The sequence below is a fragment of the Panicum hallii genome, chromosome 3 (genome assembly GCF_002211085.1).
Source record: "Panicum hallii strain FIL2 chromosome 3, PHallii_v3.1, whole genome shotgun sequence".
Taxonomy (NCBI): domain Eukaryota; kingdom Viridiplantae; phylum Streptophyta; class Magnoliopsida; order Poales; family Poaceae; genus Panicum; species Panicum hallii.
Genome location: NC_038044.1, coordinates 51,043,917 through 51,049,916, shown reverse-complemented (window position 1 = coordinate 51,049,916; position 6,000 = coordinate 51,043,917).

The following is a 6,000-nucleotide window of genomic DNA, read 5'->3' as shown; positions in this document are numbered from 1 at the left end:
GAGGGAAACTGAAGGCCGCCCATTCTCGACAGAAGAGTTACTCAGACAAGAAGAGATGAGAAGTAAGCTTCAATCCAGGAGACTTCGTCTATCTCAAGGTTTCGCCTATTCGAGGGACTCGAAGATTTCAGGTACATGGGAAACTAGCCCCTCGGTATATTGGACCGTACCAAGTACTGAAGAAAATGGGAGCTGTGGCATACTGTCTAGAGCTACCAGAAGGAATGGCTGACATACACCCAGTATTCCATGTATCCCAACTGAGAAAATGTCTAAGGGTACCCGAGAGAGAACGGGTGCCGGAAGAAGAAATAGCTTTACAGAAAGATCTTCGGTACCAGGAAGTACCTGTCAAGATTTTGGACACTATCATAAAAAGGACAAGAAACTCTGAAGTACGGATTTGCAGAGTTCAGTGGAGCAGACATGGAGTGGAAGAAGCTACATGGGAACGCGAAGATGCCCTTAAGAAAGAGTTTCCCCATCTATTTAGGAATCAGCCGAATCTCGAGGACGAGATTCATTTTAAGTGGGGTAAGTTTGTAACGCCCGCGTTTTTATCATATTCAAATTACAGTACAAATCACTCGCTAAAAATAATTTTCAAAACTTTTCGTCGTCGAGCTCAACTCGTTCCTAAATCTTTTACTGTCCGAGCTCCTAATCGCCCAAAACGTTTCCTGACGTTTCGCCGTCTGACATCCAAAATTAACCGCGATCCTTTCTCTGTTCCTCGACCCACGTGCCGTGCCGCGTGCTCAACCCCGCGCTCGCGACAGTCGCCGCGAATTCCACCGACGCACCCCTCTCCCTTCCTTTTCCCCCTGTTTCTCTTTTCCCCTTTTCTCTTTTTCTTTTTCCTTCTCCTTCTCTCATTTCCCTTGCACGCGCAGCACGACGCCGAGCAGAGCTCGACGCCGAGCGCCCGGCCACCACCACCCCCCACCACTGGCGACCTCCACTGGCGCTGCCTAACTCGGCCCCTCCTCTGCGCCGCCGTGCCCCCTTGCCCGCCTCGGCGCTCGCGCTTGCCCCTGCGAGCCACGGCGGAGCAGAGCTGGCCGCCGCGCGGTGCCTCGCCATTGGCCGCCCCCCTGCGCCGCACATCCCCAGGCCGCCCCTCCCCGCTACGCGCCACTGACCATCCTGCGCGGCGACGACTCAGCGCCACCGCCGCCCCCACCGCCATTACTGGCTGCCTCCGGAGCTCACCGGCCTCCACCGTGCCCCCCTCCTTCCCACCCTCGCCGACCTATAAATACCCCCACGTCGCGCCCCACCACCACCACAACCTCCACCGCCGCCCCTAGCCCCCTCCCCGGCCCTGCATCGCCGCTGCCGCAAGCGCCTCCGCCCGCTGCTACTGGCCACCGTGGGCAGGCCGCGGTGCGCCACCCCAGCTCGTGGTGAGTTGAGGAATCGGTTCCCCTTGCCCCCCTCTCCGTTTTGCCCCTACCCCCGGCCGCCGCCGTGCCCTGGAGCCACCGGAATCGGCGGCGCCGCCGGCGCCCCTCCCCCTCCTCTGTTCCAGGCAACGGGAGGAGGAAGAAGGGCAACTTTTCCCTGAGCCCCCCTGCCCTTCTGCCTATTTCATTAAGAGCCCCACCTCTCTTTAATCCCTTTTTTCAAATAAACCCCTTGTTCGCTCTATTTAGGAAATGAACCCTTCCACTACACAAAATAATTACGGATAAGCCCCTGACCCTTTTCAGAGTACCCTAGGTATTCCCAAAAATTCTAATCAAGCCCTCCCCTCCCAACAGTAATTACAAATAGGCCCTTGGATCCTTATTCATTCCCTAAACCCCTGTTCGGCCCATTATTTCATGCGCCAAAAATCATCCGTTTGCCCCGAAACTTCACCACGCCATTTCTAACATAATTTCGGCCATGCCATCAAGAAATCTCCCAAAAATATTCTTTCTACCATTGATTCTTAGGTTATCCCTGATTCGGGCCCGATGATAAAACCTTTATTTCTCTTCTTTATTGTATGTTTGTTTGTGTGCGCCGTAGATCACGAAGTGACCAAGGGAGAACCCGTCGACGAGCAGTACTGCGAGCAAGAGTCCGAGGACCAGTACCGCGAGCCCGAACCCGACGGACAGTACCTCGATCAGGACTTCCCGGAAGGCTTTGTGAATGGCAAGTCCAATCCCATCCTTTGATGCATATTTATCCCAGTATTATAAACACAACCTATTGGCCTGTTTTATAAAATGCATCGTTTTATTGCAAGACATGGTTGGATAGCCACCCCTTGATTGTTATGACTATCCCTTGATGACCTAGGATTTGCTCTGTTAGATGTTAACTACTGCTAGAGATGCTTGTTACCTGTTATTCCCTTTATTATATTTTGAACCATGACCACAAGCGCTTTACCAAAAATAAGGGTACGAGTGTTTTAAAAGATAAAACGGGATTTTGGGAAAATAAAGGAAAGATATGATCTGACGAGATGGATGGCGTTTTCTGTGTGAAATGCCACTAGTGTGCTTGTACCTTTGTGGTTGAGCATGGTCAGGAGATGTCCGTCTGGTCAATATAAGGATGAACTGAGGTGTCATCTTGCCTAACCCATTTATCGTACAACCACTCGACCGTTGTGTGGCAACGGCTTCGCATAACCCACTAGTTGTTCTGCTAGCCAAAAGGAGAGCGGGTGAGCAACGGGAGACCATGGAGAAGGAATACGATTTGTGTGAGTTATGTCCCGGTTATGACCTTGTTGATAGGTCATTAACCCCATGGTAGCTTCCGTGTTGGCTAGTTAGATTCGGCTAAGGTGGGTAATGGCTTTGTTAGAATCCGCCGTGACATTAAGGTGTTCGTAGTGCGGTACCCTACTTGTGGGTAAAGTGTACCACCTCTGCAGAGTGAAAAATCTATTCGAATAGCCGTGTCCACGGTATTGGACGCGTTACGGCATGGTCACTTCAATAGATATTTTGGGATGATTGGCTTTGTGGCGTGAGTTGTTTTGAAAGTGCCCGGTCGTTATGCAGTAAGCTACTGTGGACGTGGAGTCCGATAGCATTAAAACTTGGAATCCTTTATGTAGGATCAACCCCACTTATTATTCGATTACTATAAAAAAACTGTCTTGAGAAAACTCTTTTATTAAATGAACCCTTGCATGTGTAAAACCTCGCTTTATCGCAAATGAACCCTAGCCTCATCCTTGGCAAACCCGTGCATAATCTTTATTATTTCCCCTCCGTGGGTGTGGTTGGACTTGTTGAGTACCATTGTACTCACCCGATATATATATTTTTGTGGTTTTCTTCAGAGGAAGACCCGGACTTCGTTGTTGAAGACGTCGAGTAAAGGTTGCATCCGCACCCAACCTTGCCTGTGGTGTTAGCCCTCCGCAAGATGCTTCTGCTAGCGTGTTACTCTGAGCCCGAGCTGGATCCCATGTGGGTCGTGCTTTGGTGTATCACCATAGCTGTTTTATTACTGATTATCGTTTGTTTCGAGTGTCCGCCTCCTCGGAGGTTTGTACGGTAATGTACCATCTGATGTAATAAATGTGTATCAGCCTCCTGGGACTGATTTTTATATCACATTTAAGTCACCTCGGATGAGGGGATGCTTCAGGAGAGGGGAGAGGATAAGTGTGGGGAGAGTGACTGAGTGGTGAAGATAAGGAGGGAGGGAGAGGGAGTCAGAGAATGAAATTAAAATAAAAGAGATCATGCATCGGCGGCTCGTCTTTTGTCCCGGCTGTAGACTTCGTCCGGAACTAAAAGGGTATCGCAGCCTTTTGTCCTGGTTGGACCCTCCAACCATGACTAAAGGTAGGTTTCAACCGGAATAAAAGACCCCTCTCTTCTTCCCCCGGCCTTAGCTGTTGGACCCGTTACTAAAATCTTTATTAGTCCCGGATCCAACAGCAGCCGGGACAAATATCAAAGATGAATGAAGAGATCTATAGTAGTGAGACCAAGCCCTCCATGCACTTGCATATACAGCGCACATACGTATCTTTTGAACACAGCTCACATGAGTACACGGTCGTGGTTAATGTAGATAGAGACGCATGCAGTCACAAAAATGGTTTTTAGGGCTGGTTGAAATGGTATTTGCAGGGGCGCATGCTCTACCGCTCCTGCATTTTGCAGCTACAAATAATTATTTGCAGAAGCGGGTAATATGTCTGCTCCTGTAGTAGGGACGGCATGATCCGTCCCTAAAAATAGCGGGTGATGGCATGACCCGACCCTGCAAATCACTTTTCAGGGACGGTTGATGGCATGGCCCGCCCCTGGAAACAAAATCTAGTCCGCCAAAAAATTGGCAATTTGTTTCGGAATTTTTAGACAGTGGCCGCGTGGGGACAGAACTTTTGCGGGGAGGGCGGCTGCAAGGAGGGCACCATAGCGGGGTGCGTGGCCGCACAGGGAGGGCGCCACGCTGGGAGGACAGCCGCAGGGAGGGCGCCGCTGTGGGGAGGGCGGTCGCGAGGAGTGCGCGGCGCGGGGAGGATGGCCACGGGGAGGGTGCCGCGCGGGGGGAGGACAACTACGGGGAGGGCGTCGCCGCGGGGTGGGCAGCTGCACGGGGAGGTGTCGCGCGGGGAGGACAGCCGTGGAGAGGGCGGTTGGCGGAGGGCGCGGCCACGAGAGACCGGGTGGCGGAGTCACTGGAGCGCAAGGAGAGTTGAAATTTTCGGCAGCCCAATGGCATCACGTGTGCAATGCGAAAAATTTCTCTAAGTCCCCGTTCGGATTCAATTTATATGGGAGGCATTTCCAGGAATGGGTGGTGACGTTACCCGCCCCTGTTAATCATTTTTGTACTAAAAATTCATTCAAATAGTAGGATATAGCAAAACATATAAAAAAATAAAACTTTTGCACTAAGGTTATAGAAAAATATAAATTTAGAGAAAATTAAGCCAGGCATATTTCAATATATATATGTATATATATGTATATATATATATATATATATAGGGTTAAGACTGTGGAAACCTAAATGTGTGGTTTGAGTTATATAAGATATTAGTGTGGGAAGTTGATGAGTTTATGAAGAATGTACAGTCTACTCTATGTAGAACGTTTTGAATCTTTTATGATAATGTTACACAGCTAAACTATGATGCGACGCCAATTTACGGAAAGTTTGGACCTCCTTTACGTATTACTACTGATTTTTCTTTTTTGATGCAGAAAGTTCATTTAATCGTAGAATATAGCAAAAATACAAAAATGAAACTTCTACTTAAGTTATAATGAACTATAAATATAGAAAAAATTAGGGCTAAGATAGTAGAAAATATGAGGTTTATGGAAAACTTTTCTAGGAGCAGGTAGGGGGTGTGACCTGCCCCTGAAAACTAATTTCTAGGGGCGCCTCGCCCTGTAGCTCGGCCCGGGCTACAGGGCGAACGGTCCCTAGAAATAGCCGTTATTTCCACGGACGGGTCAGGCCATCATCCACTCTTGAATAGCCCTAAAAATGATGGCTATTTCCAAAGACGGATCATCCTACCACCCAGCCCTAAAAATACTATTCCTAGGATGGATCGAAAGCTACATTAATAATCTCTGTTTGTACGAGTGGATCACATTTCCGGCCGCCGCTCCTTAAAAAAAAAGGCATGCTTACAAATTATTTTCTATAGTGATGTATAATGGCTGTCACGCACGTGACTTGATGCTCGTTTCTATCAATCTCTAATCCAGCAAGCGAATGAGTACAGGGACGTGGTTCATGTAGACAGGGATAACATGTATAATGGCTGTCACGTGACCTAATGCTTGTTTCCATCAATCTAGCAGGTGAATTGAGCATATCTTTACCTAGGTAAGGTTCCTTGTGTGTGGTGGAACTTGATCTCGCCCAGTACTAAGCTATAATAATTTGATATGACGACTCAAGCTATATCTAAGTTGTTCATAAGGATAGAATACATGCACGTGCACATATTTATAGGGGTGAGTATGCGTGGGTGTTTATGAGTTGTTTGTATGTAAAATGTGTTTCATAAAA